Raw genomic sequence first — 12,394 nt, forward strand, 5'->3', positions numbered from 1 at the left:
CCTGAGGGCACCTGATATTTTTGGCCACTGTGTGACACAGAGTGTTGGACTAGATGGGCCATTGGCCTGATCCAGCATTGGCTTCTCTTATGTTCTTAAGAGCAGGGAGCAATGGTTGGGGCCTGCCCCCTTAGGTTGGCCAGGAGCGTTCCTGTGTCTAGTCTGGTGTAGTGGTTGGGAGCGCAGACTGTAATCTGGGAGAACCGTTTAATTCCCCACTCCTCCCCATGCAGCTGCTGGTGTGACCTCGGGTTAGTCACGAGTTCTTTCAGAGCTGTTCTCTCACAAGCAATCCTCGAAGGAGTTCTCTCAGCCCCACCTACCTCACAGGGTGTCTGTTGTGGGGGGGGGAGAGAAAGGAGATTGTAAGCTGCTCTGAGTCTCCTTCGGGTGGTGGAGGGTGGGGTATAAATCCAGTCTCTTTTGCTGCTGCTGCTAGTGGGCCAGTGGGAGTCAACAGGATGAGGGGTGCCCCCCAACTCCCTTGCCTGGTAAATCAAAGTTGTGAGGTTGCTTTGACTGTTGAGGCCTCAGGAGCTGGCCCGTCTGCAGTCTGATGAAATTCCTACCTTACAAGGTGGTTGTGCGGATTACTGTCTAAAACCCCTTTAAAGTTTTTTTTGTGAACTTGCGCTTCAGGTGAACAGGAAGGGGGGTTTCTTTGGATGTGTTGCAGGTTCAACAGGCTTCACATCGTCTCAGGCGTCCTCTTACATTAGCCCTGGAATGTAGGCCAGTATCCCCTAGTGCCTGGGGTGGGTGGGGTTTAAAGTTTCCCTCAGGTTGCCAGCTCAACACACGGGGCCCCATTTTGGGTTTTGCAGTCGCACATGAAACGTCCTCGGCTTCGACACGCAACGCATGCTGAGCTTGACGGATCTGGTCATGTCCCTTTTGGTGGTGAGAGCAGAGCCCAGCCCAGAGGTCAAACAGAACAGTTTTCTTGGGGTGACAACACCCCAATCATTGTGAATTTCCTGCTTTGTGAAGGGGGTTGGACTAGATGACCCTGGAGGATCCCCTCAAATGATGAATCTGTGATCTTCAAGCTTATTGGGAGAAAGGGAGTCAGGAGATGGTTCCCTGAAGAGACCCGGATCCAAGAGGGCTGAGAGAGAGAAATCTTGCCTGGGGAAGAATTATTTCCTATTGTTTTTCTGGCTCATTTCCTGACTGCTAGGCTAATTTCTCAGCTAGAGGCTGTTTAGGGCTTCCACATTTGATAGCCAAAGACTGTGGGTAGCCATGTGGACCCATAGAATTAGGGCAACCTGGACGGGGAAAAAAGCTTTTCAGGGTGTGAGGTGTAGGGTCCTTGCAAGAAGAGATTCCGCTGCTATCCTTCAACTGTTCACGCTCCTCCAGGCCTGGATCAGTCAGATTCACGGAGGACGGGAGTGAGTTTGCTCACCCAGGGCTCCTAGTTTGAGCTTCATGCTGCACCCAGATCTGAACCCCTTTTGTAGAGCAGGTTAAGAGTTTGGGGATGTTCATGGAACTAATATTAAGGAAGGCTTTTATCATTTTAAGGAGCTGCGGTGGCTCAAGTGGTTAAGACGCTGGACTGCAGGCTGTGGAAGGTCGGTAGTTCAGCAGTTCAAGACCCGAGTGTGCCGCATGATGGAGTGAGCTCCCGTCTCTAGTTCCAGCTCCTGCCAACTTAGCAGTTTGAAAGCAAGAAATTGCAAGTAGATAAATAGGTACCGCTTTGGTGGGAAGGTAACAGCGTTCCGTGCGCCTTGGCGTTTAGTCATGCCGGACACATGACCACGGAAACGTCTTCGGACAGCGCTGGCTGTTCGGCTTTGAAACGGAGATGAGCACCGCAACCTTAGAGTCGGATTCGACTGGCTTTCAAGCAAGGGAACCTTTACCTTTTACCTTTATCATTTTAATCTGCTTCTCAAGGTGATAGCTGTAAGAGCAGTACTAGAGAGATGCAGATAGATGTTCGTGGACCCAGCGTTGGAAAGCCGATGAGCACAGTGGCCAAGAGGGGCTTCTATCGCCTTAAAATCTGGCCTGTCAACTCCTTTTTTTGATTCAGCCCATCTGGCTGTTCACCTTTGTGCTTTTGTAACCTTGCAGCTGGACTACTGTAACGTGGCTCTGTGTTGGGCTGCCCTTGGAGACTGTCCGGGAACTGCAGCGGCTCCAGAATGTGGCGGCTTGATTATTGCCCACTCGCCAGGGTGTTTGAGATGGGATATGAACCGGGGGTGGGTGGGGGTGATTTGTTTTTTAAATGGTTTTAATCTGCAATATTTTATTAACTCCTAAGCTGCCTTGAGCAAGGTTGTGAGTATTTTTAATAAACTGGCATGGCCTCTTCGTGCCACACCTGTACAGAGCTGGGATTCCCCTTGGCCTGCCGGGAAACGCCAGGGAATGGCCGTCTCCCTTTGGGGCCTTCCGTTCCACACACACACACCCCTCCGAAGAACAAGTGAGTGAATCGCCCTGATGAATTTGCATTTACACGCTGAATTATTTGTAGGGGAATTTTAGGGGTCCAGACCCTGGGTTCCTCAGCCCCATTACGGTTCTTGTCTATAGGTTGGGTGGGGTTTGTCTAGGGAACTCAGGCCTCCCGAGGGAGAGGAACACATCAAGGACAGTTGCCTTAAACCAAAAGTATTAACACTAAAGCCATACACAAGTAAAACTCAAGGGCATATATTCAGCCAGTGTGGTGTAGTGGCTAAGTGCGCGGACTCTAATCTGGGAGAACTGGGTTTGATTCCCCACGCCTCCACTTGCAGCTGCTGGAGGACCTTGGGCGAGCCATAGTTCCGTCAGAGCTGTTCTCTCAAGGACAGCTCTGGAAAGAGCTCTCTCAGCCCCGCCTACCTCACAGGGTGTCTGCAGTGGGGAGGGGAAGGGAAAGGAGTTTGTAAGTTGCTCTGAGACTCCTTCGGATAGTAAAGAGCGGGGTATAAATCCAATCTCTTCTTCAGTATTAATACCCAGCAGCAGAGGTCATTTCGGGGGGGGATCGCGGGGGATCGCAGTTCCCCCGGGTGAGGTACGGGGTTGGGGCACATGACAAAGCCCCGCCCCCTGCTTCCGGACGCCCCGCTTCCGGCCCTCATTCAGCCAGGAGGAGGCAGGAGAAGAGGGAGGGTAAGTTGCTTCCTCCCCGCCTCTCCCCACCCCTGCCTGCCTGGGGCCAGGGAGGGCCTTCGCGGGGCTTCCTTGCAAACCCGCCGGCCTTGCAGGTCCACCGCCGGGCCCCTCATGGGGCTCGGCAGTGGAGCTGCAAGGCTGGCAGCGGCCGGGACCGTTGGGGGCGGGGTGTGTGGCCTTATGACGCACTTCTGGTGATGTCAGGGGGTGTGGCCTTATGACACACTTCCGGTGATGTCAGCGTGTGTGGCATATGCTAATGAGTTATGCTAATTAGTTCCCCTAGCTCTTTTTCTACGAAACGACCCCTGCCCAGCAGCATATAGCAAAATCCCAGTACCTGGTACAGTGTACACTTCAAAAAGAACAAGGAATTCCTGGTCTGTGGATCAAGACCTCACAACCCTAGGTAGGGTGTTGGCCAAGCAGCCCCAAACGAAGCCCAAAACATCCTTTTAAAACTCCTTTCGGCCAACAGGAACCAAGGGAGGAGTCAAAAACATACTGAACTTCCCAAATACCAGCCTAAGTTGCTAGTATGAACTTTTTGCCCAGATATATTTTATTAGCTGCAATGTCAAAAAAACCCCTAGGCAGATACGTTTCTGCTTTGGAGTCTGTCACTTGGAGGGCCGTGGACTGTGAATTCAGACAAAGGTACATCTACAGGGCAAGGCTTTAGGTTTTTTTGCACCCGGGCTGCCAGCAAAAGAGCAAAGGCTTGTGGGATTTCTGAACCAAGAAACCAAAGTCAGTTATAGCGAAACCTACAGAGCACAGAAAAACAGAAAGGCCCTGGCTTGCTGAACCCCAGAATCAGCAACATTTTTATTTGGGAAGAGAGCGTGGGTGCCGAAGTCTTGCCTCAATCAGCGAAGAGCCTTTGCCTGCTTGGGTGATGTCCGTGGGTTTTGTCACAGAATCCTAGAGTGGGAAGGGACCTCCAGGGTCATCTAGTCCAACCCCCCTTGCACAGTGCAGGAAATTCACAAATACCTCCCCCTCCACAGTCCTAGCAACTGCTGTTCCATGCCTAGAAGATGACAAAAAAAAACAACACCACACTCTAGGATCCCTGGCCAAAGTGGCCTGGAGAAAAATAGTTTCCTGACCCCAACGTGGCGATCAGCATTTCCCTGGGCATGTAAGAAAGGGCCACAAGAACTAAGCACTGAGGCAACCCTCCCTGCCCTCCCTCTCATGGTCTGCCTTGCTGTCACATGGCCATCCAACCTCTACTTAAAAACCTCCAAAGAAGGAGAGCCCACCACCAACTCCCGAGGAAGCGTGTTCCACTGAGGAACCGATCTGTCAGGAAGTTCTTCCTAATTTTTAGCCAAAAACTCTTCTGATTTAATTTCAACCCATTTGGTTCTGGTCCAACCTTCTTGGGCAACAGAATACAACTCCGCAGAGCCGTTGGGTGTCGTGGTTAAGTGCGTGGACTCTAATCTGGGAGGACCGGGTTGGATTCCCCACTCCTCCACTTGCACCCGCTGGATGACCTTGGGCAAGCCATAGTTCTGTCAGAGCTGTTCTTGAAAAAGAGCAGTTTCTGTCAGAGCTCTCTCAGCCCCACCTGCCTCACAGGGTGTCTGTGGTGGGGAGGGGAAGAGAAAGGTGTTTGTAAGCCGCTCTGAGACTCCTTTGGGTAGTGAAGGGCGGGGTATAAATCCAATCTCCTCTTCTTCCTCTATATGGCAGCCCTTCGAGTACTTGAAGATGGTTATCATATCACCTTTCAGTCGTCTCCTCTTCAGGCTCAACATACCCAGCTCCCTCAGCCTTTCCTCATAGGACATGGTCTCCAGACCCCTCACCATCTCAGTTACCCGCCTCTGGACACGTTCCAGCTTGTCTGCATCCTTCTTAAATTGTGGTGCCCCAAACTGAAGCTGCGGTGGCTCAGGTGGTTAAGATGCTGAACTGCAGGCTGTGGAAGGTCGGTAGTTCAGCAGTTCAAGACCCGAGTGTGCCGCATGACGGAGTGAGCTCCCGTCTCTAGTTCCAGCTCCTGCCAACCTAGCAGTTCGAAAGCAAGAAGTTGCAAGTAGATAAATAGGGACCACTTCGGTGGGAAGGTAACAGCGTTCCGTGCGCCGGGGTGTTTAGTCATGCCGGCCACATGACCACGGAAACGTCTTCGGACAGCGCTGGCTCTTCGGCTTTGAAACGGAGATGAGCACCGCCCCCTAGAGTCGGATTCGACTGGCTTTCGAGCAAGGGAACCTTTACCTTTACCTTTAAACTGAACACAGTAGTCCAGGTGAGGTCTAATCAGAGCAGAGTAATGAGGACTAGCAACCTTTGGGGAAAAGGAAAGGAAATCTGAAGGAATGAGGGCGCCTGGGCCATTATGCTGTATTGTATACCCTTGGGGGATCACAGCAGATGCACAGATGGGTGTAGCCAAAGCGGTGCGGAGCGTCTGACGGAATCCGCTTTCCCCCCTCTGGGAGAGGCACCTGTTCGATGTGTAACCCTGGGGGTTAATCATCGGGCCGGCGCAAATGCGGACGCCGGGGACATTCCCCAGCGTTTGCAGCAGTCGCTCTGGCGGTGACTCAGCCGGCGTGTGACCTGGGACCGGCTCGTCTGGTTTTTCATGCGAGGTTTGCCCGACCGCCCCCCTTGCGGAGGCCAGGTTGCAGCTGCCTCTCCTCTGAGTCAGGCGATCCAGTTGGCACAGGTTCCCGGGCAGAGAGAGGCCTTTCCCAACACTTCCCGCGTGACCCGGCCATGCCTGTGTGACCCAGCAGTGCTCCGCCGTTGACACATGACAAGTTGGAGCTCGGATCTCTTCTGGCTAGGGCTGGTGGCTCTGGGCTGGGAAAGAACTGGAAATTTTGGGGGTGTGGTTTGGGGAGGGATGGGACTTCCGTGGGGTACCGTGGCACAGAGTCCGCCCTCCAAAGCAGCCGTTTTCACCAGGGGAACTGATCGATGTCGTCTGGAGAGCAATTGTACTAGCAAGAGATCTCCAGGTGCCACCTGGAGGTTGGCGACTACGCTTCCAGCCCGTGACGACAAGTCCTGGTTGCTTGAAGATTAAAAATGACACACACACCCCGTGTCACTTGGCAGCAGAATGGAATTGGGTGGATACCGAGTCTGGTGTGGACGTGCCAGCCACCGACCCGACCTGACGTCTTGGAGAAAGACTACTGGCTTCCCCGTGGAAGAAGAGGTTGGATTTTTTACCCCGCCCTTCACTCGGAGTCTCAGAGCGGCTTACAATCTCCTGTCCCTTCCCCTCCCCACAAGAGACGCCCTGTGAGGCAGGCAGGGCTGAGAGAGCTCGTGAGAGAACTGCCCTTGAGAGAACAGCTCTGAGAGAACTTGTGACTGACCCAAGGTCACACCAGCAGCTGCATGTGGAAGAGTGGGGAATCAAACCCAGTTCTCCCAAACTAGAGTCCGCGTTCCACTACCCCAAACTGATTCTCTAGGCTCCCTTCCTTAACTGCTGGGTGTTACAGTTCTACAGAGAGTGACCATTTCTTTCTCTCCTGATTTTGCCTCCGGCTTCACCTCATCCAGTGAAATCCGCATCCGGTCCTGTGAATTCCCTTCAAATCGCAGCCACAGGGTTTCTCCAATGATTCTTGAAACCTGGTTTTTTCCCCTGCTGGGGAGGCACTTCCTGACCCGCCTAGATGAAGAGCTCTGTGGAGTTCACACGCTTGCTGCGTTTGATAAGTTCAGGCTGTTCTTGGGAAGCAGGTCTTGCCAGCTGCCATTTTGGGAATGGTTCGGTGGAACTCGGCAACTAACTGTGCTGTGCCTAGTGACCCCACCCCCCAAAGAAATGTGGGTCAAAACTGGATTCGAGCAGAGGTGAGTGTTTAAAACAAAAAGAAACGCTCGGACTCCAAAGGGGAGTCCCCACGTTATGCACTTAGAAATCTATTCCCCTTTTGGCATCATTTGCCCAGGGTAAAAAGGGTCGATAGTTGGCCGTTGCCCAGAATGCAACACAGGTCAGTCAGTGTTCCTTCTAAGCTGAGTTAGTGTGAGCTAGCTTACAATTTTTTAGCCTCCAGCTCACACATTTTTGTCTTAGCACAGGAAGGATGGCTCCAGAGCAAACTGAGTGATGCAGCAGCCAAATCGCTCGCTCACAGTTTTAATGCCAGGCCCAGGAGCTCACCAAGTAGAATTTTGGCTCACAAGACTCCACAGCTTAGAGGGAGCACTGGTCCCAAACCCTTGTGGGAGGCAGTTTTATTTGCACTCGCAGAGCGGCTTGCAAACTCCTTTCCCTTCCCCTCCCCACCACAGACACCCTGTGAGGTAGGCGGGGCTGAGAGAGCTCTGAGAGCATTGCCCTTGGGAAAACAGCTCAGAAAGAACTTGTGACTAACCCAAGGCCACACCAGCAGCTGCATGCGGAGGCGTGGGGAATCATACCCTCTTCTCCCAGATTAGAGTCCGTGCTCCTAAACACCAAACTGTAGGGATATTGCTTATGGAGGGCAAGAATGATTTGCATGCCCCCTTTTAATTCTGGGACAATTTCCCCGAGACCAAATATTTTGTGGAAACGTGTTGCAGGACTAGGGTTTAGCCAGGGGTGGGGTAGGGGACTGGCTCACCAAAGTCACACCCTTGTCTTTCATGCAAGTGCCATGATGCCACGGTTCCCAAGGTGAACCATATTCTCAGTTGCCGGTGGCCAGTTGTGTATGTGTGAGTGGGGTAGATAATGGCCTGCCTCATAGGGGTGTTGTGAAGCCAAATAAGGAGAGAGCCATTGTCACACCACCCTGAATGCCTTGGAGCAAGCTGGGTGATATAACTGTACACAAACCCAAATAATAATAATAATAATAATAATAATAATAATAATAATAATAATAATAATAATAGAAGAAGAAACCACAAGCAGGTGTCTCATGAGGCCATGACACACTGCTTCTCACTGGGGCAGCAGGAGACACTCGGCTGCTGTATCCACTGGCATCGGTGCATCTGACACAAGAGCTATTCTCAGCCTCACCTGTGAAGGTGAAGGGGGGCATGGTTGTCATTAAGGCTTCTATTTTTGCCAGAAAGCCACTAAAACCTGATTAGGATCTGAGCTCCTTAAGTATTTATCTCATAATTGCTTTCCTATCGATTTCATGTAAACACGCTTCTTCCAAGGGGGCGAGAAGGCCCCCGGGGAATGTCTCTCTTCTCCTTTCCTCCCCACTCCGGACCAGGAACCGGTTCCCTGCTTTGCAGGCCCAGAGTCCCCCATGCGCCAGAGCGCATTCCTCACGCGACTCATTGGCCGCCTCCGTCGCCAGGAGCAACCGAAGAACACACACCAAGCAGCAGCAACAGTTCAGATTTCCATGCAAACCGACTCTGCCAGCTCATTGGCTGGGGACATCGCCCGTGGCAACAAGGGGACGCCGAGAAGAGTTAGTTCTGGTGCTGGCAGGTGGGCATCTTGTGGCCCAGGGACCCTCCTGGGTGGCTCAGATCCAGGTGAGCCATGGCCCAGGCCGGCGTCCTCCTCACCAAGGAGCCCGCCCCACAGACCGTCCCGGTCTCCGAGCTCCCCATGAAGGTCTACGAGGCGGCCCTGAACACGGGCCCCGATTCCTCCTGCGGGCTGGCCACGGCGGGCTTCCGCACGGCCAAGTACCTCCCCGAGGAGTGGCACCAGAACAACTACGCCCGCTACCATGAGGCCTTCGCCGACCGCGACCACTCCGAGCGGTGCCGCCAGGAGTCCCAGAGCCTGGCGAACTACACCGCCGAGCTGGCGCAGCGGACCCAGGAGGACTCGACCACCAAAGTCGGGGAGCGCCTGCAGGACATCCACTTCTGGAAGTCGGAGCTGCAGAAGGAGATCGAGGACCTGACGGCAGTGTCGCGAGCGCAGGCAGCCCCCGGACTTGGTGCGGGACCAGGTGGAGGCAGAACTGCTCAAGGTAGGCCGTTTTCGTGCGTCGCCCAAAACTTGGGGGCCTCTCTCCACCCTCCCTTTTTTCATTGGTCTTCACAACGACCCTTTGAGGTAGGGGAGGCTGAGAACGAGTGACAGGCCCATGGCCTGCTAGCAAGTCTGTGTCAGAGCGGAGGCTGGAACCACGGCCATCCTGATTCTCTCTCTTCCTTCTTAGATGTAGATGGTCTAGGGTTGCCGACCAGTGCTCCCTCTAAGCTGTGGAGTCTTGTGAGCAAAAATGCTACTTGGTGAGCTCCTGGCATTAAAGTTGTGAGCGGGCGATTTGGCTCCTGCATGAATTAGTTTGCCCTGGAGCCCTCCTTCCTGAGCGAAGACAAAATTATGTGTGCACCAGAGGCTAAAAAACTGAGCTAGCTCACACTATCTCAGCCTAGAGGGAACACTGTTGTCGATCTCGAGGTGGTATAACCCAAAATGGCTATACAGTGTGTGTGTGGTATACTAAATCTGAAAAACATGGCAATGAAGGAACACGCACACAAAATTCTATTTGAAATTACAAAAAAATCCCTCTTGTTAACGATTCTTTAAAGATGCAGTACAAGTTGAATTTAAACGTATGAAGCTAGACCACAATATATGAGGTTAACCACATAGCATTAACCACGGCAACGGATGTCCCAGGTAAATCTCCGTTTCGACCCTTCATCAGGCCGTAATCAACGCTCCCTCTAAGATGTGGAGTCTTGTGGGCAAAAATTCTCCTTTGTGAGCTACTGGCATTTAAAGCTGTGAGCGAGCGATTTGGCTGCTGCATAAATTAACTTGCTCTGGAGCCCTCTTTCCTGAGCGGAGACAAGAATGTGGGAGCCGGAGGCTAAAAAACTGTGAGCTAGCTCACACTATCTCAGCTTAGAGGGAACAGTGGCTGTAACCATATGGTAAAGCTGCAACAAGAATGACAAAAACTGAGCATTCTATGCCTTTCTGTTCAATACAGGGCAAAATCCTATGGTGAAGCTTTAACAATAACTACAGAAATTGAGCATTTAGCCTATTTGTCTTGTTAACTCTGTTAAAATTCTGCGTTGTATGTTATTTAGATGTTGACATTCTTTTGTTTGCACTTACACTTAAATAAAATAAATTTAAAAAAAAGAAATTGAGGACTTACATTGAACACATTGATCAGAATCAGAATTATCTCTCTTTCTTCTTAGATGTAGATGATCTATGGGTGCCAACCAATGTTCCCTCTAAGCTGTGCAGTCTTGTGAGCAAAAATTCTACTTTGTGAGCTGCTGGCATTAAAGTTGTGAGCGAGCGATTTGGCTGCTGCATAAATCAGTTTGCTCTGGAGCCCTCCTTCCTGAGCTAAGGCAGAAATGTGTGAGCCGGAGGCTAAAAAACTGTGAGCTAGCTCACACGAACTCAGCTTAGAGGGAACATTTACAACTGGTCTCCGGGTTAGAAAGTTCAGTTCCTTGCTTTGGATGGTGAACTCTGTGGCATTCTACGCCACTGAGGTCCCTCCTTTCCCCAAACCCCACCCTCCACAGGCTCCACCCCCAAATCTCTAGGAATCTCCTACCCTGGAGCTGGCAACCCTCTGCAGATCCCGGTTTAATATCTTTCTTTTTAAAAGTGTGGGTAGTAATTCTACTGGGCCACGGTGGCTCAGAGGTTGAGACACTGAGCTGCAGACCGGAAGGTCGGTAGCTTGGCAGTTCGAGACCCGAGTGCCACGTGACGGAGTGAGCTCCCGTCTCTGGCCCCAGCTCCTGCCAACCTGGCAGTTTGAAAGCAAGAAACTGCAAGTAGATAAATAGGTTCCGCTTCGGTGGGAAGGTAACAGCATTTCGTGCGCCTCGGCGTCTAGTCATGCCGGCCACATGACCACAGAGACGTCTTCGGACAGCGCTGGCTCTTCGGCTTGGAAACGGAGATGAGCACCGCCCCCTAGAGTCGGATTCGACTGGCTTTCGAGCAAGGGAAACCTTTTTTAGTAATTCTACTAGCAGTCCTCCTGAATTGTGATTTTGAATTTTGGTTTTAATGTTTTTTTTTAATGTATTTTAAATTTTTGCATTTTATCCACGGGGTCCTCCCAGATTAGAGTCCGCACTCCTAACCACGACACCAATAATAACTACATAACTCTCCTTCATTTTGTTCTGTGGGGTAGGCTACACTTTATTTGGTGGCATCTTCTCTTTTGCGTAACCGATTCTCTGCTGAGACGGAACCTCGCAGTCTCCCGGGACCAGCGCAGTCTATCCCGACTGGCGGCAGTTCTTCAGGAAGCACCTAGAAGGGGCAAACCCTTTTCATCCCCCCCATTTCCTCCAAGGAGGGCAGGGTGGCATACGTGGTTGTCCCTTCTTCACCCATTTCTCAACAACCCTGCGAGGTAGGTGAGACGGGGGCACTGGCTGAAGGGTATGCAGCACTGCAGAGAATGGTGACGTGAGCCCAGGTCTCACAGTTCCAGTCGGCGCACCGCACCGGCTTTTTCTGCCCTAAGGCATCACCCGTGCATCCAACCGTCTTTTTCGCACGTCTGGAGGGCTAGAAACTTGCCTTTCCTTTTTAAAGAACGAGAGAGGCGAATCCTGCTGCTGACACACCGCGTTTCGAGTCTTTCCGCTGCTCCCGCCAAGCCACGGTGACGATGCGGCCTTGTGAGCGGCCCGTCAGAAAGAGGGGCGTTGAGTTGACTGTTGCAGAGACAAATCCCCCCCCCCAAGTTCCCAACTGCTTTTAATATCTGGTCCGTTCTCCCCTAGGAAGCTGAGCTCATCCGGAACATCCAAGAGCTCTTGAAGCGGACCTGCAAGCAAGCCGTGAACCAGATGCAGTAAGGCCCATCTTCCGCATGAGCTGGTTGTGTTCGGGCGCATGGCCCTTGGAAAGAAGTGAACTTTGGTCAGGGTGTGGAGGGGAAGCAGATGGGGGGGCAGAGGGTGCGCTGGCTGAGGGGAAGTCACTGAGTGGAAGGCATCGCCCACTGGGCCACGCTGCCCTCCCACTCCATCTTGGAAGAGGAGAGAAGAAGAGTTTGGATTTATACCCCACCCTTGACTCGGAGTCTCAGAGCGGCTCACCATCTCCTTTCCCTTCCCCTCCCCACAACAGGCACCCTGTGAGGTAGGCGGGGCTGAGAGAGCTCTTTTATTATTTATTTATTTATTTACATTTATAGCCCTCCCTCCCCGCACGCGGGCTCAGGGCGGCTTACAGTACACAGGCGTAAAACAACACCATAGTTACGCAATCAAGGCACACAGTGCAATAAAAATACAGTTAAAAATGGGGACTGCCCTTGAGAGAACAGCTCTGAGAGAACTTGTGACTGACCCAAGGTCA

At 52.2% G+C, this 12,394-nt stretch overlaps 1 pseudogene; it reads left to right on the top strand.

Annotated features, from left to right (window-relative positions):
* Nucleotides 1-8,608: 8,608 nt before the first annotated feature.
* On the top strand, nucleotides 8,609-11,889 carry LOC107125665 (annotated as a pseudogene).
* The last annotated feature ends 505 nt before the right edge of the window (nucleotides 11,890-12,394 follow it).

The sequence above is a fragment of the Gekko japonicus genome, unplaced genomic scaffold, assembly GCF_001447785.1.
Source record: "Gekko japonicus isolate JY-2015 unplaced genomic scaffold, Gekko_japonicus_V1.1 scaffold2101, whole genome shotgun sequence".
Taxonomy (NCBI): Eukaryota; Metazoa; Chordata; class Lepidosauria; order Squamata; family Gekkonidae; genus Gekko; species Gekko japonicus.